Source organism: Castor canadensis, chromosome 4, assembly GCF_047511655.1.
Source record: "Castor canadensis chromosome 4, mCasCan1.hap1v2, whole genome shotgun sequence".
Taxonomy (NCBI): domain Eukaryota; kingdom Metazoa; phylum Chordata; class Mammalia; order Rodentia; family Castoridae; genus Castor; species Castor canadensis.
This window is the reverse complement of record NC_133389.1, coordinates 119633323-119656935: the sequence shown is the minus strand read 5'-3', so window position 1 is coordinate 119656935 and position 23613 is coordinate 119633323. Positions and strand designations below refer to the sequence as shown.

Here is a 23613-nt window from a genome sequence, read left to right as displayed (position 1 = left end):
ACTAGATTTTATTTTAAGTAGAGGCTGGATAATAATTTAAGGAAGGGCAACTTGCAAAAAGCCATTTCCTATCTATGTTCCTGAAAGTACTGCTATCTAAATGTTATTAAAGACCCTTTCTCTAATGAATGATCGGACAATATGTTTTAACCTTTTGATTGCTGGCATTTCTTTTTCTTGTTTTTTTTTTAATGAAAGGATAAATGCTGTTTACCTTATTAAAATCTCCAATTAAAATCCCAATCACTAAAAGCTACTATATATGAATAAAGAGATATACCAATTTTTTGATAAGGTCGATGAGAAGGTGGGTCTTTTTCATTGATGTATATAAATAAGGCAGATGATGAATTTACCTTCTCAAAAGATGACATGTTCCTAGAACAGCTGACTTAAAAGAACAATGAAGGTTTCAAGTTAAAGATCTAAAGGACAAATGGTTCATATTAATTCTTAAAAATGCAGTAACTTATTTAAGACAGTTCACCTCAATAAAGCATATGATCTACCTTATCTGATTTCAGGGCTAACAAGTAGTTTCAGAGATGATTACTCACCATCTATAGGAATTTTCTGCTGTATACATATTACATTAATATGTACACAATATACGTATATGAGTTTGTGTCTGTGTATAGTCATTATCTTTCTAAACATTTTTTAATATTTAAAATTATTTCCAAAAATGGAAAATGGGAATTATAGATTTACAAATTAAAAAAAAATATTCAGTTATTGAAATTTGGTGAAAAAAATCTATTTACTATGTGTTTAATTATCTGGCTAAATTGAATTGGTATTTGAAAGGCTGTTACTTGTTTCAGTGAATATGTTATGGCAAATACATGCAAAGTACAAAAAAGAAGCCAGAATGAAAAGTCAGAAGACCATAAATAATGGTCAGACAATAATTTTTCTGCTCATTTATATGTGTAGTGCATTTAAAGGCACTTGTAAATAATTCAGTAATTCATCTTAAAAAGAATGTATATATATGATATACATATATTTATAAATACATACACATATGTACTTAACCTTTCAATCAATAAGGAATTGCTTCCTGGAAAAAAATATTGCAATGTAAACTTTTTTTGCCAACTGAAATTTTTAAAAATAATTTTAGTCCAGAATAAGCAAGTGTGGTTAAGTAACTCAATCTTTAAATGATTGAACATCTTATTTTTAATATAATTTGAAGGGCTAGCATTCATCTAGAATGTGTCCCAACTTAGTGGGCTTTTCTTAACATGAGAGAAATAATGAAATACATTGAAAATGCCACCATTCCTCTGTACATAAGAGTTACACTGAAGCTACAAAACCTTGGGGCATTAAAAGAAAAAAATGAAAACAAAGTGTTCCCGGATTGTAGTGTACCTCTGGGTTCTTAAAGATATATGCATTTTAGTTAATATCTTTGAAGTCATCAGGCTAATGTGCAAGAAAATAAACAAAAGGCAGCCATTTTTCTCTTACTGCATCACTTCAAAACAGTATAATAAAATGGTTGCTAAATGGAAGGAAAGAATTACCATAGAACCAAGTTATTTCCAAGTTCTTGTGGTGGGGGTGAGAGCCAAAAGGTGGGAGACTGGGAAAAAAGAATCCATTTTTGTATGAATTTTGTGTATATGTAAGCAAAGAAATAATTTAACAATGAAAAGAATAATAAATAAATACAACTAATATACAAACAGCTAGTAACTAAAACAAATTACCAGCTCAACGGTAAGTCTTTGATGGGAAGACTGTACCTATGAAACAATGCAGGAAATGTAAGAGCATGCTAAATTCTTTAATGTGGAAAAAAGATATTTAAGGGTAGAGATGCTAGAGCTAGAAACATCTAGAACAAAGCAGAATGCATCATGACATAGTAATAATCTCTCCAGGTTCTTATTGCTTAAATGACCTTGGAGAGTTATTGCAGCATCTAATACCTTAGTTTTCAGGTCTGCAAACCAGAAACAGGAAAAGTCTTTGGAAAGCATGCCATGGAAATATATACTAATGTTTTTATACTTCAATTCCCTAAATTGGCTTCAACCAAGCATTGTCAATTAGTGTTGATAAGAAGAAAAGATATGACATAAAACTTTAATGATTGTTTAAAAAATTATAAATGAATTATCTTAATAGCACAGACAAATAATGTATGCAGATAGGACTTTTGGAATAAGAGATGATTTTTTCTAATATATGCATAAAAATAAAAATATATTTAGGAAGTAATTTGAAATCTCATAAAATTGCCTGAAGATTAAAACAGATTACAAACTATGCACATCTTTCCAGTCAAAACTTTGGAATTCTCTGTCAGCAATACGGCATGAGAATCTTAGCAGATTTTGTCACAGTGTACAATGAACAACAGTACCTCTGACTGTATAACAGTTTCATCAGCCAAGAGTTCTTAAATTTGAAATTGACAGAGAGAATACAAGATCATATCTTAAAGAAGCAAATCCCATCCAAGATTAAAACAATGTTTTAATTTATTTTACCATATTCAAAGGTGTGAATTGGAAAAGATATTTCATCTCTCACTACTGACTCTTCCACTAGCTTTGTTTTTCTCTAAAGGCAAAATGGCATCATAGAATCACTTTGTTTGGTCCCCTTTTTCCTACAAAACAGACAAAGCTTCTTAGAAGTAATGTAAAATGTTTGTTATCCAGTTCCTGTAGTAATATAGGTATAGACTTATGACAAATGGATGATTTCTTAAATATTCTACTGCATGATGGAAAATGTATTGACACCATCTCTGATGCTTTCTGAAGCCATATTAATTGGTACTTATGCCAGTACCTCTTCTTGGGTTCACCCTTGATCAGGCAGCATTTCATCCTCCTTCACACACACTCAGGGAAGTTAATAAGTTGCCCATGCCAACCTCAACGTCAGGTCTACTTCAATTCTAGTCAACAAACATTTATCGAGATGTTACTGTGTACTAAGCTCTGAGGCGGTTGCTAGGGATGTAAAAATGAAATATAAACTGTTCCAAGAAGATCATAGTCTCTCTAGCTTAAAAAAGAAAAGAAAAAGAAAAATGCTGAGCATGTTATGGGAAGGTGATTACACAGGGACTTTTCTTTCAGGTTTGAATATTTTAAAAACTGAATATGCAGTTTATGTAAAATCAGTGCAATTACTTTATTTTCAATATTGTATGTTAAAATCAGAAAAATCATTGATGTGATTTAATATCATTTATCAAATGTCCTATTGTAAATTTTTCCAAGCTCTTTTTGGATCTTATAATCCAAAAAGATAACAATTACATATATAAATATATAAATGTATATTATATATAAATTTCAAATGCATGTAATATATATAGAACATATATAATATGGTTTTAAATTCTTTGCTATTCTTACAACAAAAGTTAGAGTCTGATTTCTTTCTCCTTAATTTGTAGCTGCCCTCAGTGATTTGCTTACCTATTAAAAGTTCAAGAAGTGAACACTCTAAGTGTTCTAGACACTATAAGTCTAGGTCCAGAGAAACCTGTGGCTTCCATTAGAGCTTCTAGAAACACTCTTACCAGGGTGCCTGAGCAACTGTGAAGGAGGGTTGAATGCCTCAAGGATGCCATGCTGGAGATGCCATGTATAAGTACTCTGGGAAAAGGGAATTCTAGTTGTAAAATGGTACTTTGGGGAGTGTGCAGAGACAAAGGCAAGAGCTTTGCAAACCATGAGTTGAAATTTAGGTGACAAGAGATTTAGGAATGAGTTGGGAAGTTGAAGCAGAACAAAAAAGTCCACTGTTCACTCTTTGTGATGAAATTTTCACGATATGTAAGACCTTGTAAAGTCAGCAAGGGGCACCAAAAGAGACATGGTCAAAGCAATGATAAAGGAGAAAATTTTGGCAGTGCCTAGTTAGTGGAGCACTAGCCCAGTAGTAGGGGGTATGATGAAGAGGAGATAGGTAGAAATGGTTGGGGCTTGTACAAAGAATAATGACTGAGAAAAGAGGAGAAAGGAATCTATCATAAAGTTAGATGAAATATAGATTTGATAAACTGGCTTCTGATCTCATTTTATAGTCAATTGTTTAATGACTCAGCTTACCCAATTAGAGCTAGAAATTTGAGAGTATTAGTTAACTAGTTTTGTTAGATACAGTAATTGCACTAGTATTTTGATATGTACTGTCCTCATTTGTAACTTTCAAATATTGTGAAAAATACCTAATATGAAATATTGGCTGTAAAACAGCAGGATCTTCTTTGAATAGGGTACACAGAGAAAAATATTTACTTTTTTTTTCCTTGTGACTGATTCCTAAGTTAGAGGAGGAATGTAGGGAAAAGAAGTAAGTCCTAGTTATAAAAATTTTTTAAAAAAACATGATTTTGGATAGTGTAAACTAAGACTTAAAACACAGACACTTGCAGCATACATATACTGCCACCACTGTCAAAGCAAGCAAGCCTACTAGAGTATTATCTTTGCGATTTTTCATTCTATTTGGATATTAGACTATCAAAGCAGCAGATGTTAACTTAGCGGCCAGTGAATGGCCACGCAGAAAGACGCAGGTTAAATGGTAGGAAGGCTCTATAATTGCTGTTACTGCCTCTACAATATGTATATAAATCATCTGAACATGGTGGCAAAGAAGTCTTTATGCAAAGTGACCCAGAGAAGAAACTGTCCAGATTTCCCCCACCCTCCAGTCTCTACCACTACAAAGACATTAGAAAACAGCACTTATCCAGAAAAAAAGAGTAAATGAAGCAGCCCTCCTCTGAGAAAACACAAAGGATACACATTTCTTAGTGATGATCAAAGATAAATATGATTTCTTCTTATGCTGAATTAGATATATAACTTGGAACAAAGTGAAATACGGAGCAAAATAACATCTTAAAATTAAACGTGAATCAAACAACTTTTTAAAAGAATATTGTAATAGGACTGATAACCTTTCCAAGTAAATGGAACAGTTATGCCATAACTAAGAGGACTAAAAAATTGCTTCTCAAGGCAAGACATAAGAAAAAGAGGGGTATTTAAAAAAAATTTTTTTTTACTTCACCAATACAAATCCACAAATACTTGGCTAGTACAATAAAAATAATTTGATTTGCATAATGAATACACGTTGAAACAGCTTTCTATTATTATTTTTCATTAATATATACACTCCTACACATGTGCACAAAGATTGCATTCAGTTTACATTCACTAAGTACTACTTCTCAGAACTCGATTTGTTGTTTTGGCATGTTAGTAGATGAATAGTATAGGCTGTGAGCTAAATGACTTTCCATTTAGAGGCAATATAGATATAGATATAGATATAGATAGTCATAAAAAGGGCACAGTGAAAAAAATTCTATAATTGAACAATACTTAAAACCATAAAGACAGGAGTGGACAAGATTATCTAAAAATAGCTAACAATTGTCAAGCACTTACTAAGACCAAAATGCTTTACAGTAATAATTAACTCTTCTAACCATCAAAACAAGTCTAAGAGGTATGTTTTTTTGTTTATGCTTTTGTTTTTGCTTTGTTTCTTTTTAACTATCTCTTTTTTAGAGACAAGATAACTGAAATTCAAACTAGTTAAGTTGCTTTCCCAGTGACAGTGAGAGTTCAAACCCAGAAGTGTAGTTTTGCTACCTTTTCTTCTTTCCTTTCTTCGTCTTTCTTTCCTTCCTTCCTTCTTTTTTTTTCATTTATTTATTTTTGTGGTACTAGGGATTGAACCCAGGGCCTCATGTGTGGTAAGCAAACACTAAACCACTGAGCTACATCCCCAGCCCAAGTGGTGTGGGTTTAACCCAGTGTGACTCCAAAGTAGTCACAATGGACTAGGTGATACGGGAAATAAATCTTAAGGAAGGAATTAGAGTCCTTTTTTAAATTTTATTTTATTTTTTGGATTAGTATACATTAATAATATGAGGGGATTTCATTGTGATAATTCCATACCTGTGTACAGTGGACAAGAGTAAGAGTTTTTTTTGGAAAAAGCAAAGAACATTCTAGACAAAAGGCTAGAATACATACAGATTCTGAGACATGGTGATGCAAACAAGGACTTGAAGAGGGAGTCTGGATGGCCATTATCATAGCTCAGAAAAACTTATAACTCTTTGAATGAAGACAGTTGCAGCCCTGGGACAGAAAAGAAAGATGTTGAGAAAAGAGCAGATCAATAGATACTTAGATTGAGGAAGGACCCATCTGAATCCAGGATTTTAATTTAGAAGACAGAATGGATGATGACACCATTAAGTAAATATGATCCAGTCAACTCTAAACTAGAATGCCTTCCGTGCACCAGGAAGAACATCTGTTTCCAAGGATACAAAGATATCACCTTGGCTTTTCAGTTCTCAGTGCCTGGTAGAAGAGCTGAAGACAAGATCCATTACTCAGATATAAGTTATCTTTATCACAGCTAACTTTTTGTTTGGTTGGTGTTTTCTTTTGCTTTGTTGTAAACAGGGTCTCACTATATAGTCCAGTCTATAAGTCACTGTGTAGCTCACACAGGCCTCATACTCAGATCCTCCTACTCCATACTCCCTAAGGCTAAGGTTTCAGGCATGCACTGCCACACCTGGCATCATCACAGCTAACTTTTAAAGGGTATAGAATTTCTCTTAATTACACAAAGATGAAGAAAGAACAGAGTGGCTGAAGTTTTTCACACCACTTCAAATCTGGAGTGCTATCAATTGAACTAAGCTGTGATGTTTACGTAAGGAAACATAAAACTGTTTTATGCCAATTGAAATCATGCTCCTGATCAAGAAATCCAACTCCATGCCCTATACTAATCATATAACATGAATAAATACAAGAAATAAATTAATTTCTCCTTTAGGCAAATGATTTAATGAGCTTAATTCCACTGCTTGCTACGAATGCTAGTGGCAAGCTTCTTTGATATGAAGCATGCATTTTCTCTTTTGTTCATACAGTCAGGTTCCTGTTTAGTATTCATTATTCACGTCTATTTTTATCAAAGAGCACCATTATATGAAACCATGACCCAAGCATGTTTGATCATGGTTTTATTTGTGGAAGGAAGGAAATTATAGTCTTATTATCCCTGGTTATGACTGTTACGTACATATGTTATCATATGTAAAAGGAGCATGTCTATTCCTTAATATTAGAAGGTCTGGCTATTTAATGCAAGAAATCTGACTAAAGGATAATCGTTTCATGCCTGCATTAATTTAGAACACCAATACGCCACTAATACGATATTGAAGAAAAGCAATTAGTCCTATAAACAAACTGTAATTTTTATCACAGTCTTAAAAAACTATCTAGACGTGATAAAAATTTGTGTGAATAGCCAGCCACGTGGGATTAAGAAGAGTGAGGTCTAAACATATTTTTTGGAATAATTTGATATTTCAAGTATTTTTTGGAACATTTTGATAACTTTAGCTGACAACCATGGATACTATAGCAATTACTAGTGTTTGTACATGATTTAGATTTTTGCCTCTAATTACTGATGATTATCTAAGAAACATGCAATCATGATAGCTGAGACAAAACTGGGCATTGTAACTGCTACTGTTTCACAGCCACACACCATGAGGTGACTTCAAAGTTGTCCACATGCATTTGTTACATTATATTTATACACTCTGTCTCTGGCCTATAGGCAGCTTATAGTTACAAACATTACTCTAATTCACTATATCTCCTGAATTGTGGAATTAAGTGGCAGCAATAAACTTAGGATTTAATAGACTGAAAGAGCAGTACAGTTTTGTTTTGTTTTGTTTTGTTGTTGTTTTGTGGTACTGGGGTTTGAACTCACGACCTACACCTTGAGCCACTCCACCAGACCTTTTTTGTGAAGGGTTTTTTCAAGATAGGATTCGTATTTTCATGGGCTGACTTCGAACAGTGATCCTCCTGATCTCTGCCTCCTGAGTAGCTAGGATTACAGGTGTGACTCACTGGTGCCAGGAGAGTACAGTTTTCAAAATACAAGGATACTTTTAGAAATCACATTCATAATAGTTAAAAATTAGAATCACATAGGCAGGCAGAAAAGAAGTTTATTAAAGTGTAGAAACATAGAATACCTGCACAGGAGGGACTCAGAAAGACTGAGCCCTGAATCACCTAAATACATTCAAATTTTATTTGTCAGTGCGCTAGGATATCAGACAACCATTAAAATGAGAATCATAACCATACAAAAGCAAAAATATTTATTTTAAAGAATTAGTGAAAAAAAATTACAAATAAGATTATAAGTAGTATGCATGGGAGAAAAAAGAATTAAGGGATTATGTGTGAATATAAAACAATATACACACTATAATTTCAATATAATAGGCACTCAGAACCCATGGATTCAATATTTATGAATTCAAATATACATATATAGAAAATATTTTGAACAAACAGTTACACTGGCACTAACATGTATAGACTTTTTTCTTATAATTATTCTCTAAATACTATTTTCATTGCATTTATATTAGATATTATACAATTATATTATTGTAAAAATACTATAATATTATTACAATATATTATTATAAGAAGTGATGTAAAGTACGTAGGAGATGTGCAGACTGTATACAGATACTATACCATTTTATGTAAAGGGCAAGGTTCCCACACATTTTGTTATACAATGGTGAGGTCATGGAGCCAATCCTTCATGAGCACTGAGGGATGACTATGTTTTAAATATATATAAGCATAAATTAAACATAAATCTAATTAAAATCATAAAAAGTTATCTTAGAATTTGGCAATAAAGGATCTTAATTTTCTACTTTGACTTTTTCTATATATTCCAAGTTTTCTGTTACTGATACATGGAAAATTTAATAATATGAGAATTGGATTGGAATTAGTTATACTAAATTTAATAATAAGAAAAGCATTTAGAAGTAAGAATGCTATTTAAACAATTTTAGCTGCTGTAAGTCTAACCTTTTAGTTATCAGGTAAATTAATCTCTGCCTCCAATAGTCTACCCTCAGGTTGCATTTGAAGCTTTATGTCTTCCTGTCTATCAGGCTCCCTAAAGACCTGATTACTTTTGATTAATGAACATCAATTGCTTCAACATTTTCTTCCAGTAACCATATACTAGGCTATTTTTCTAAATTTGCTACAGTTTACATATCTTCTCTTACTCCTTCCTCAATTGGTGAAGGACCAGAAGGGATAACTGGAAGTGGCTCGTTAAGGTGTCAGTAACACCACTGACTCAGCTACCAATCCAACGTGATGATAAATCAGTTTATGTTTTACTTGCCATTGGTGGAAAGAAACTGTATTTTCAAAAAAAACAAACAAACAAAAACAACAAGCAAAGAAATATGAAGGGATATGGCACTTGTTTAAATTGGAGGACAATCTTGAAAATTTGGAAAAATCTACAGCTGGGCATTTTGTAATTTCAGTTAAAATTTTAACAGTTGAAAAAGCAGAGAAGACCTAAGGTGAAAGCATCTAATTGGGAAAAAAATTAGTATCTTCCTACCAAGTCTCCCTTATGCTTGGAGAGTGCTTGAAAGGCAAAAGACAGCACAGTAGTAACTGTAAGATGTGCCTCTGATTTCTCACACTCTTTTCTCTCCATCAGTTGAATTCTTCCTTTATACACTATACTTATTAATGTGTGTGCATTTCTACAATGATATCAGCAAGCTGGGATCTCAAGCATAAAGGCTTTGCCTTATTCATATTTACATCTTGGGAGCCTACCTTGTGCCTTTCCCTTTACAGATACTGAAAACTATTGAACAAGTTCTTGTGAAAGCAATTTTAGAAACAGATATAAGGCTTATACAAACCTTCAGACACATATCTTCAGAATGTTTGGTAATGCTAATAAAATTCAGGTTGCTCAGAGGACAGAATTATTGTTTGACACTGCCTTCCAGTTTGTACTTCTTAAGCTTGTGTAAATAAAACAGATGAAAAGCTAGTGATATTGCAAACACTTCTTCTCCCCCAACAACAGGGTTACAAAAACTAGATGACACAAGATGTCTTGCAATTTTTCCCTTCTTGCAGCTGTTCTACAGCTGGTAACACATTTTCAGCCTTAATTTTTTTTGGGGGGGAGGTGCTTTTCCTCAAGTGCCAATCATCATTACATCACCACTGTCAACACCTTTTTTTTCCTTCTCTTCTTTTCTTTCAAATACAGAAAGGGTATGTTTCAACTTGTTCCCATAACCAAGAGCAGTCCAAGTGATTTTTGTCACACACATACATAGCTATTTTACAATGTCTTTGGAGTCACTGGTAGATTTCTATTTAAGTAGGGACACAAACACATCAAGGGGTGTTCAAGTTTTTCTTATGGAGCTTTACAAATATTTCCATATTTTGGATCAACACATCTGCCCATATGTAAGTCACTCCAAGAATAGTATTTCTATCAACAGAAGCTTCCTGTCAATTTATGACATGTATTAAATAAAACTATGTGAGACCAAATTGTTCATGTGCTAGATACTGTTATATGTATAAGACCTATTTATTTAGATTCAGAATTAATTTCACTGGACTTTAATTTCACTGGAATTTAACATAAGAAATACTTACTGAGACTGATTAGTAATGAGAACTCCTACTCCCAACCAAACCTACAAGAGACATACTAGGAAAAAAAAAGGGAGGGAAGTTTACAAAATACAAATTCTTCCTATTTTTTCTCTATCTATTGCCTATTCTTATCCCTGGGCACAAAAACAAAGTGTATTGTAGCATATATTAAAATTTCAGCTTTCAGGTAGAACATTTCCTTGGACAAAAGAGATTTCTTTTGCCTTGAATGGCAACAACTTTATTAACATTGGCATTAAATTCATAGAAAAGTGAATAAATGTAATTTTGCAATATTTGCAGAGAGAATAAAATCCAAATCAACACCCTGTTTTTGACACAGTGAAGAAATTGACAAAATTGAAATGATTTTTTAATAAAATATCAGGACCATAGAATTATTATTGAAATGGAAAAGTAAGAAATTGTCCTTGGAGAAAAAAAGATACCTTAACCATTCTCCCTTTATGAGCCCAAATTCATATGAACTTTTAGGTGATTTGTGTTTCCTAACTTGAATTTATTCAACCTTTTGAAGGACTTGAATCTTCACCTGAGAATTTTTGAACATTTTCTCATCCTTAAGTAGGAATGCAGGACAGAGGGCCACTTGTAAACTCTATCAGGTTTACAAGGAAAAGTAAGGCACAGAGATTTCAAGTGGCCACTTTCTTAGTTTGGACTAATGCTCTTGTCATTCAAGTATTCTGGCTTTTCATTAACTAAAGGAAATTTAAATTTTATTTGTGTACAGAATTCGATAGGTGGTAGTTCTTAATAACTAATACATGTGAGACAACTGTATAGGATTTAAAGATACGTTTTCTAATCCTAAACGTCCAATGTAAAATTGAACAACTATAACTAAATATAAAAATAGTAACATTTTATGCTCCTCTAAAGTAAGTTTCAGTGGGCCAAATCACAGTCGTGAACATTAGTGAAGCAAAGAGCTTAAGAAATTAGACAAATCACTAAAGAAGGGGATTTGAAGGTAAAATTCAAGAACAAGAAAAGTCTGGTTAACTATATATACAGACTTGCATTTCATGGGTGGTCAAGCAGTTAACAAAATTACACATGGATATTTTGAGCTTTGCTTTAGATACTACTTTAATCACCTCATGACTCTATTGCTTTCCTTCCTGTCAATTGAGTTGGTAGAGGTGAGTGTTAACAAGGGATAATAGCTATCCAATTCTCTCACTATCAGCACCATGATTCATTCAAAATACCTTCACAGAAATCACTGAGCAATTTCTTCTACTTCTAGAGTTGACTTTATTTATACTATTTAAATTGATATTTCCATTTTTAAAAATATTTTTTAAAGCCCATTATTCTATTTAGCTAGGGGAAATTTCCATGTAAAATAATGAAAGAGTTTGTGAGCACCAGAGAAAAGTAATAAGGCCTAATTGTAACATTTTGTCCTTGGATCAGGGAGAAAATGGGCTGTTAGTTTTAAAAATTATTGCATACAATGTTATCCTTAAATATGGGTGAATAGAAGAGTAGGAAGAGGACTTAAACACACATTTAACATATTATTTGTTCTTACAGATATCTTGATTTAGTTACACCTCTTAAATTTAAATGTGCTAAAGATAAGTGCTGGCAATACAAGCTGAGTTTCCTCATTGACATGACTATTAGTTTTATCACACATCCCTTTTCTTTACTTGTGGATGACTCTGGGATTCCTTCTAAGAATAGTCCATTAGTAAATTGTGGGGAGTGGATTATGAGAAGCCTATGAGAACTTGACACAAGCACAGTTGTGCTCAATGATCTACAGGCTCAGTTTGGCATGGCCCCAGCCACAGAAGAGAGCAAAGGCAAAATGCAGCACACCTGCTTAAGGAACACAGGTTTCTTCTGTTATGATGTCATGCCCCTCCTGGAGAACTGTTGCTCCACCTTCTTGTTTACCACTGTATATAAAAGACTCGCTGAGGATTGATTGAAGGAGGATTGATTGGAGGATGGATTGATTGGTTGGCTGCTTGTGAGAAGTGGAAGCTACTGCCAGGGTGGCTTGTGTGGGGACTGCCAATGAATGATGCAACTGACTGCTGCTGCTGCTGCTGTGGAGTTATGCTAGAGATTAGAGGAAACATGGGACAGTGCAAGTCTGAGGGCCAAGACTTTAAGAGAGATTAAGGAAAACATGGGATAGAGCAAGTCTAAGGAAAGAGACTTTAAAGAATAGAAAAGAAGAAGAAAGACTTTAAAAACAAGGTTTTAAAGAATAACAGAAAAGAAGCAAAGTAAAAGAAGAAAATAATAGAGAAAAGAAGCAATGAGGCTGCTGTGTGTCTCCATCCAAGCACCCAGCACACCTGACCCCAACTTTAGGCATGTTTGTCTATCTTTTGTCCTTTCTGCATCTCTAGTCACCTCCAGTTAGGTCAGGAGGAACAGAGCTCGAGAAAGTTCTTAAGGGTAAATTATGTTTATTTTATTTTACAAAGTCAGGTTCGTTTGTTTTTTAACATTTGTCTTGGTCTAATGTATTTAAATATTTGTCAGTTACAAAGTCTAAAAATAAGACACTCAGTAAAAAGTGACCATTTTTCCTATATCTTCTAGCCTTTATCTATAAGAGGTTTAATACCATTTACAAATAGTGATCTTAAAGGTATATCTCCATCAGTAAAGATCACAGTTGATAGGTTATATTTTTATTGCTGTTTCTCTCACCTTTACAGACCAAACTCTGTTTTCATTTAGTACCAGGGTGATTTATTGAAGCAAGTGTTAAAGCAACAAAGAACCAAAATTTTGTATGTGCTAAAATATAGTGAAAACAAAAAGAATTTAAAACTCCCACGTTTCAATTCTCATATGAACTGACTGACAAGATATTTTGTTTTGTTCTCCAAATCAGGCCCCCTCCACACATACTCTCTCTTATCTCCTCTCTCTCCAACCTCTGAGACACCATTTTACTGTAGGTATATGCTATACTGCAGATTAGACAGATGAGTTTGTGGATCACAGGCTAAGGCATTGGAGTATGAAAATGTGCCTGGTTACTATTATGCCATGTGTTGCATGCATAAATTCTCTGTCACTGGGAACCATACCACTATCATCAGTCACTTTAGAGAATCCCTTTCAGCATTCTATGCCTACTAGAAGATTAATGATTTGGATGATCATGCCAAGATGAATATCATTATAGGTCATCACATGTATAACTCCCTTGGAGATGTAAAGATTTATTAGGGGAATGAGAAACATTAGATAACTGAGTGCTTGCAAAATTAATTTTCACATCCACAATATACTGAGTAATAGGTAAAACCATTAGTACTTTCAGGTGAATATGAATACATACATATTCATATTTGTGAATATAAGAGAGTTCTAATTATTTGGCCAACTGGGGTAAATATATGCATTTTCATGCACATATGTGTGTGTGTTTGTATTTCACACTTTTATTATTTTATCTGTAAATTGCCCTGTTGCTAAATGATGGAATAATGGACTTCTCTCCTAAAAAATATTTTAAAAATGTGAATGTTGATTTTACATGATATAGACATTATTCTCCTTAGAGGCAGAGAAAATTTCTCAGTGACTTCTGTAAAGTCTTTTTGAAAACATATATGTTATAATACAAGGTATTCCTCTAGCAGGTCATGTGGGCTGTTCTCCTTTCAGATAACTCTTCAGCAGCAATTATATATTTAAATACTTTTAAGGTCCCAGTCGGCAATATGTTTGTATGGGCAGTTGTAAGACAGTAGTAACAATGACAGTAGTCCATTCTCATGAATATTACATTCACACTGTAGATATTACAATCCACTACTGTAATGGCCAGATGAAGTAACTGAGTTTTCTATTCCATCATAGTTAACATTTCATCTTATGGTTCATATTTTTGTTTGACATTATCAGTACCTTTAAAATTTTTTCCCTTAATATCTGATATTTGTGTAGTATTTATTCCCAAACTCTTTATAGATTTATAGAGCTATTCAGGTCTAAAAAAAATAGGGAAAATGGCCAATTTTAATAAGAATATTAACTCTCTCTGACCATATTGACTCAATTTAGTGAACCGAAAATTAACTAAATAAGAAGCCAGCTTCCATTTTCTTCACATCTCTAAACATAACATCAAACTTCAATAAATGTGGGCCTAAATAGTAAGAGAATTAAATGCAAGGCCCTAAGGGCAGAGGTTTCTAGGAATGTACTCATAATAGAGTTTCACCTGGGATTCAATTAAATATTTAGTGAGTGTGGCTGAAAGAAAGGCGCTGTGCTGAAAGCTGCAGGGGAGACAGAGATGAATACGACACAGTTTTTGTCCTCTAGAATGACATGATCAATGACAGTTCAACACATTTAACTAAGAGAGTGAGGCAGGGAGAGGTGGATTGCCCTCTTCTGTCTTCTACAAACCAGTTTACATTTGTGCAATCCTGTCACCATTTTCTCTAGTTTCATAGGATGAAGTATCCTTTTTGTTGTTGTCGTTCAAGGTTGATCCTCCTGTATTTCCCCTCCATCCCATTTTCTCCCTCTCTCTAACTGCTGTCCTACTCTCTTTGCAGAAATTGTTCTATAAATCTGGGGTCAACGAGCTTTTTCTGCAGCAGGTCAGATACTAAATATTTTAGGTTTGTGCATGCTATATGGTTGCTATCAAAACTATTCAACTCCGTTGTAATGAAAAAGTAGTGGTATATAAGCAGATTATCCAAATATATAAATGTATATAAATAAATGAATGCATCTGGGCTCTAGTGTATCTTTACATAGATACATTGAAATTAGAATTTAATTTGTCATAAAATGTTCTTTTCATTTTCTTTTTAAATCATTTAGAATATGAAATCTTTCATTTTGTTGGAAGGCATATGAAAGCACATGATAAGTGAAATTGTGCCATGTCGATAGTTTGAGTGATTGACCCTTGTGATAAAACATAGCCATTTTTCCATATCTTCAGCACTTCTACTTCCCTTTAGTCTATAGTTACATTAAGATGTATATGAAACACATTTAGCAATGACTCTAAACAATGACCAGTGACTCTGGATTCTAGCTAATCAAAATAGATAGGTCAGCCAATCTGAGATGGTACCAGCCATAAACAGCTGGTGGACTATCTGTGTGTCCAGATCACAACTCTCATCTCATTTGAAAAGGAAAACAAACAAAGCTCTTCTATTACCACCTTGAACTCTACTCCAATTCTCTCCTCTTTATGTCCAGTGTTTTTTTTTTCATTTCTCTTTTATTCTTCAAAGAATCTGTACCGACCATTCCTTTAAAACTCTTGTTTTCAGAACAGACTTTCTTTTCATTTTTCATCCCTTTCTATCATTCTCATTAAATGTTCCTAGTTTTCTTCTGTCACTCCAACTTGTGATTCTTGGTTGTCATGGAAAGTTCCTCTTCATCCAAACCTCTCTTCCAATCCTACCTCAGACTTGGGAATTTCCAAGTGTTCTCAATTCACTGCTTCCTGTTTCCTTTTCTTTCCTTGGCAGTCTGATCTACACCCAGGGTCTGACTTTCATTTTTATTTAGTTATGACTTCTGAGTCTACAACTCTAGCTTGGACATCTCTTTAGACTTGCAGATTGGTTTTAACAACTTTGAATTTCCTTAGCCATCTCAAAGTCAGTGTGTCAAACTGTGAGCCTATGTCATTCCCACCAGATATGCCTCTTTGCCAAAGTCCCATATCTTAGACCAGCAAGAATACCCCTATACTAGCCAAGGCAAAACTCAGCAAAAAGAGCAATGCTGGAGGTATCACAATACCTAACTTCAAACTATTCTACAGAGCCAAAGCAATAAAAACAGCATGGTACTAGCACAAAAATAGATATGAAGACCAGTGGAACAGAATGGAGGACCCGGATCTGAATCCACACAGCTATGCCCACCTTATTTTTGACAAAGGAGCCAAAAACATGTGATGGAGAATAGACAGCCTCTTCAACAAATGTTGCTGGGAAATGTGGCTATCTGGCTACAGAAAACTGAAACTACATCCATGCCTATCACCTGTACTAGTATCAACTCAAAGTGCTTTAAGGACCTTAATATCAGACCCGAAACCTTTAAGTTAGTACAGGAAAAAGCAGGGAATACCCTGAAAGCAATAGGTATAAGCAAAGACTTCCTTAGTAGAACTTCAACAGCCCAGAGACTAAGACAAAGGATGAATAAATGAAATTAAAAAGCTTCTGCAGAATAAATGAAATGGTCTCTAAGTTGAACAGACTACCCACAGAGTAGGAGAAAATATTTGTTGAATATGCATCAAAGGGCTGATAAGCAGAACATTCAGGGAGCTCAAAAAACTAAACTCCCCAAAAATTACTGAGCCAATAAATAAGTGGGCAACTGAACTAAACAGAACTTTCTCAAAGGAAGAAGTCCAAATGGCCAAAAACACATGGAAAAAATGCTACCATCTCTGGCCATAAAGGAAATGCAAATCAAAACCACACTAAGATTCCACCTCACTCCTATTAGAATAGCTATCATCAAGAACACCACGAACAACAAATGTTGGCTAGGCTGAAGGGAAAAAGGAACCCTCAATGGTGGGAATGTAAGCTAGTACAACCACTTTGGAAAATAATATGGAGGCTTCTTAAAAAACTAAACATAGATCTGCCATATGATCCAGCAACACCACTCCTAGGGATATACCCAAAGGAATGCAACTCAGGTTATTACAAAGGCACCTAGATACCCATGTGTATTGCACTATTCACAGTAGCCAAGTTATAGAAACAGCCAAGATGCCCCACTACTGATGAATAAATAGATTAAGAAAATGTGGTATTTATACACATTGAAATTTTATTCAGCCACAAAGAAGAATGAAATTTTGTCATTCACAAGTAAATGGATGGAACTGGAGAACATAATTTTAAGCAAAGTTAGCCAGGCTCAGAAGGCCAAAAATCATATGTGCCCTCATATCCAGATTACAGCCCTAAAACGAATGCAGAAATATTATTGGACATGGGTCACACACTAAGGGGAGAATGTGCATGGGAGAAATAGGGAAAGAGAAGGAAACCTAAAACTTGAGTGTGGTTGATGTACTCACTGTATAGGAGAGAATATAGAAATCTTAAACTGGCATAGGCCACTATGGAAAGGTGACCAGGAAGTAGTGAAGAGGTCTGGTAGAGATGATCCAATGTGAAGCAATGCTAAGAATCTCTCTGTATAGCTATCTTTGTCTCATACTAGCAAAAATGCTATGTCTTTCTTATTGTCTCTTATGTTTTGTCTTCAACAAAATTCAACAATAAGAGGGCAGAACAGATTCTGACTGGAAGTGAGGGGAGACGGGACAGGGGGAGGAAATAAGGGGGGCAGGAGAGAGGAGGAAGGAGGGAAAGGTGGCCCAAACAATGTATACACATATGAATAAATCTAAAAACAATATAAAAGAATACCCCTGTTCTTGCTGAACCCAAGAAACTTGAAATCACTCTCAATGCTTTCCTGACTACCTTAGTTCTACTTATTTACTCATCATCACCGACTATTCTAAATGTTTCTCAGTTCTGCACTTCCAACAGGCATCCCTACTAGTGCTGTGCTGTCTGACTTTTCCATCTAACTGTACTACACCACTGATCTTGTTACAATCTCCCTCTTCACATTGTTCCCGGTGGACAATTTAAAACACTAACGTAAACCAAAAAGCTATCCTGTTTAAGTCCTGAATGATTCATTATTAGGATGCTTAGCATGGCTGTACATACTTCTACCATCTGGACTCTACTTCCTGCCTCAGTCTAATCTTTTATCAAATCCTGTGTTGTTACTTATTCATGAGTTATAGGGCACTGAACACAAATCCAACTGTATACCTTCATGACATTGCATGTGCTATTCTTATCACCTAAAAAAATCTTTCTTCTTTATCTGAATAATACCTATTCCCCTATTAAGATGCTGCCTCTTCTGAATTTATGAAACTGAGTTAGGAGCCTTCCCTCATTGTTTCCATTATATTTACAAAATTCTACCAAAAGTACTCCTCCTCTCTGCCACCATCCCAGTTGCACCATTAAGGAGTAATCAAAGTGTAGTGCATCACTGGCTCTTCAGTTTTAGTCCAGTATCAGGCAAACAGGCCTAGGTAAGAGTACTTGATATGCCATGTAGAAGCCTCTGGAAGAGAAAGCTCTGAGAAAAGATGCCATACGAGACAGACTGCCCATGTTCCATTACAAGTAGCACAGTTACTTGCTGTGTGGTTTTGGGATTATATTTTCTAAGCCTATCTCCTTGTCTATAAATAAAAATCTTAGTTTATTCATGAAAAAAAGTATTAATTGACAACATACTGTGTCTCTTGAATTCTTTAAGCTTTCATTCTAATCAAAGAGGGAAAAGGAAGGAATAAAGAAAACAAATATGGAAGAAAACAAAAACCCTATGATACATAGTACACCATATAGGGCTAATTTCAGGCATAGGGAGTAGAGTGTTGCGATGCAGGAAGTGGTTGGCAAATTTTAAATAGAATGATTGGGTAACATCTCACGGAGCAGTGATATTTAAGCCAAGCCCTGAAGGAGGTGAGCAAGTGGGCCATGAGAATATACGGGGTGAAGAGAATTTCAGGAAGAAGAAACACCAGATGCAAAAGATCTGGCATTTTCAAGTAATTCCTTGAAGGAGGAGGACAGAATATTGTAGAAAAGTGAGCAAGTGAGATGAGATCAGAGATGTGGGCCATGTAATAGGAAAGGAATGAGCAGCAGACAGTGCTATCATCTGTAGTCCATTGTAAGAAGCCTGACTTTTACTATAAGTCAGACAGTCATGGGAGAATATTGAGTGGAAGAGTAAAGACAACTCTGGCTGCAAGAAAATGCACTGCAGGAAAGCAAGTACAGAAGAAAGAACCACTTGTGAAACAATCACAATAATCCAGATAAAAGAAACTTGGATCACATGGTTGTAAAAAGTGGTTGAATCTTTTTGTGTGTGTGTGTATGTGGTTTTGGGACTTGAACTCATGGCTTACACTTGAGCACCATGAGTTCCACCAGCACCAGCCTTTTTTTATAATTTTTTTTTTTTTGGAGACTGGGTCTCCTGAACTATTTGCCCAGACTGGCTTCTAACTGTGATCCTCCTGATCTCTGTCCCCTGAGTAGCTAGGATTACAGGTGTGAGCCACCAGCGCCTGGCTGGTTCATTCTTAATAAAATGGTACAGTCAAAACAATTTTCTGGATAATGGGTGAAGGAAAAAGAGGAGAACACTTGGCTCCAAGTATGCTCATCTGTGCAATTACAAGGATGGTGGAATAGGTGAGAAGAGGTGTTTGGGTTAATTCGAACTAATTATTGTTGTATCCACCTCTTTATACATATGAGTTAAGAGTTCATGGAAACATTTCAAGCTAAAAATAAAATTTTTCAAGTGCATAGATAATATTTAAAGCCTCTGGATTATAAGTGGAGAAGAGAGGTGGTTTGAGGGCTGAATCCTGTCCACTCCAATGCTTGGCGATAGGAAAAAAGGAAGAAGTAGCAAAGGAAACTGAGGAGAAGCAGCAAATCTGAAAGGTGGAAAACATGGAGAGTGTTATTTCCTGGCAGCAATGAAAGATTAAAAAAAAAAAAAGGCAGGAGCCTTATGCACTACACATGAGGGAGGGAGCAGCTCTACCATCATCTAATGATGGGTAAGTAAGTAAGTAAGCGGAAGACTGAGAATTTACAATTAGCTTTAAAACCACAGAGGTCCTTGTGACCTTGACAGTTTTGATAAGTTGTAGGAGCAATGCCTGATCAGAGAGTATAAATAGCTCCTTCCAGGAGCTAAGGGGGTAGGTAGAAATGGAACAGTAAAAGGAAGGAGAGGTTCGGGGAAAAAATACTTTTCGTTTTAAAATCAAAGCCAGTATATTTATATGGTGATAGAAACAATATAATAGAAGGAAATGCTGGTGATGTAAGAGAGAGTGGAATCTTTTGGAACAGTATTTTTGGATAGGCAACAAGGAATGAGATCTATGGCACATGTTGAGTAGCTAGCTTTAGATATGAGCATATACATACATAATGGCAACTAGAAGACAGAGATTAAGGGGCAGAGGCATGAAAGCTTTTTTTACTTCTATTTTCTCAGTGAAATAGGAAGCAAAAGTCTAAGCTTGTCTATGGTCGGGGGAGTATCATAGAGGCAGGGTATTAGAGTTTGGAGTTAAGAAGACAAAGAAAGTCTTCTTGGTAGGGAGGAACTGAGCAGAATTAGTGGCTACTACTTAGCCTTGGCTGAAAGTTTGGTTATGAGTTTAAATAGAAATGAGTTAACAGAGCTATGCATTTTTTGCAGTGGTGTTGATTATGTGAAAGTATATATGCAATGTGCTGAGTATTCGGGTGCACCTGTGTTGGGACCATGATGCCAGTCCTATACTGCAAAGCAAGAGCAATAAGTACAGGGAGGTAAGGGTAAATCTCAGGAAATGATTATAATGTATGTAACTTGTTTTAGAAAGGAAGGAAGAGTGTGAGTGGAAAGGTGGAGGGATCAATGCATAATAAGTCCCAGTAGGGTTAAAGAATTACATGAATCAGATTATAAGTGGGAGGGAGCTAGAAAAGGAAGTAGTGGTTAGAGAATGGGTTGCTTGAAATTGAGATCACAGAAGGACTGCAATTATGAGTCATTAAAATTTGCATGCCCTGTACACAGGAAGGAAGTGAAAGATAACATCATCAGAGAAGGTAGTCACAAAACCACAATAAGAGGAATCATCTTCATGGACCTTGATATTGCCAAAAATTATAAAGGAATGATGTTAGAGCGAGTCACAGTGAGACAAGAGCTAAAATCTTTAGGGGAAGAGAAAAAAATGTGGTGTCTGTCAGATACTGTATAAAAGATTGTGATAATTTTTATCCTTCAGGCTGATGAAGATTAAAGTATATATGGTTATTGGAGATCTAAGTACATGGTGAAATAAAAAAATAACCTTTATTTTCCTTCTGTATTCACAGTTGAAAATTACTTAATTTCTATTGCCAATACTAAAGTGCATCTCTCTTTAATATTGATTGACTGAAAATGAGCTGTGTGCTGTATGGGTAGTTGCCTTTTTATCCAGATTACTGAAGTGGACAACCACAGGGTCTGAAGAAGGGGCTTAGGACCACCCAGAAGTAGAATTCTCATATTGAAGCTATTTTAGTATATGATAAAATCATATTGATCAGATCATCAATGAAATTATGATTTACCTAGATTTGGGAATATTAATAGCTTTTCTTTTATTTATTTCTCCATTTGGGTTGCCCTATCCAACATGTTTCTAAATGAAACATGAGGGGAAAGGGAATTTATTACAGTCTTTGGGTGAAAACACTGGCCTGCTCAGCAATCCAAGTTCTCCATGTTTTGGAGAATAGTATTTTTCATAAAGCCTTCTTGGACCAAGGATGTATGTTCTCTTGTTGTATTTTATATCATAAGCATAAATAGGCTAGATTCTTCATTGAAAATAAATAAGAACACTGTTCACACTCTTCATATTTATTGAATTTCTGTCGTTTCTTTAGCAACTCTTAAAATGGTCCCTGAAGATATTCTTCGATGTATCTGATTACTTGAGGACAAGGTAACATCACAGCCTAAGTCTATATGGAGTTCTGACATACTCCTTTTTGCTAGGAGAAACAGAGTTGTAACCCATTATTTCATGGTATAGCTAAATAGTTACAAATCAGCACTTTAGTGAACATAATTTTTTCTTTGTTATGAAGTGCCACAGTTTAGATTCCTCTGGGAATATAACTTTATTCTGTTCCCAGATTTCTATTTTAGCAATAAACAGCTAGAATTAGAAAGGAGTGGCTATTATCAAGATCTGTAGGGGTTTTTGAAACTGCCTTCTGCCACTACTGGCTGCACCTAGGACACATGAGAGAGTTTTTTAAATGTGAAATTTCTCTATCTCCACTTGTGGTTTAGCTCTGAGAGACAACAGAGAGAGAGAGACAGGCAGCAAACAGACAGTGGGTGGTAGTACCCAGTACTCTCTTGAGAATCTAAGGAGACTGAAAGATTTAGGGAAATAAATAAGGCACCATGGAAATAAGGTGTGAAAGATATTTCATTTTCTCTTAGTGGGGAACTTTTTAAAATATGTTTCAACATTCTTTCATAGAGTTCATATTGGAGTGGAGAGAATACTTTAAGAGTATGCCTTAGGGCTGAGAACAGATGGAATGATGGGGATTTTGAGCAAGTGTGGAATGGGAACTTTTAGCACTCCATATAGGAATGACCTTGGAATGAAATTTAAAGCTGGGGCAGATTTGGAATCAAAGAATGAGAACACAGTAAGGAGCAATAAATGGTGTCCAGTCTGTAAGCAGATTATAGAGAAAGGTAAGAGAATGTGGCTATGAAAGAGTCTTAGAGGTGAAAGAAAATAAGTCTTGAGGAGGTGAGATGGAGAAAGAAATAATCCAGAAGATGCATTTGAGGAAATGCATCATTTATCAAATGATTGCTCTTGTTAGAACTAGACTCTGAAACATTTCTTGCCTAAGGAATGATGGTGGCCTCCTTTGGAATAGCCAGTGAATGTGTGCCACAGACAGGGAAAGAAGGGCTGCAAGGAATGGGCAAAATATAGGATAGATTGGGCCAATTCGTCCAGTGAATGTGTGTCTAGATTAGTCTAAATATGGAAACTTGAAAGAATTTGTACCTTGACAGTGTTCTAGAAAACAAGAATGAGCGAATCTTCTCAGCAAATAAAGGTGTTTTTGGTTTGTTCTGTTGTCAACAGGAACAATGAAGCACATTTTAGTTCACATTTATGTGAGACACAGAGCAAGTGAGAACAGCTAGAATTTATTTGTCCTAGGAAGACAATGACTCTTGGCTAATTCTAAACTGTTGGCACTTAATTGAGTTGTTAATATCATTCTCACTCTATTCAAAAGAAATTGTCCATTCTGTTCCCCCTTGATTTTTCTTTCTCTCACAGGACCAA

The 23613-nt window shown here is 35.0% G+C and overlaps 1 protein-coding gene across 1 annotated transcript in view; it reads right to left on the bottom strand.

Moving 5' to 3' along the window:
- The window catches only part of Csrnp3 (cysteine and serine rich nuclear protein 3), a 168373-nt gene that overhangs the window by 84607 nt on the left and 60153 nt on the right, over positions 1 to 23613 (bottom strand). The window lies entirely within an intron of this gene.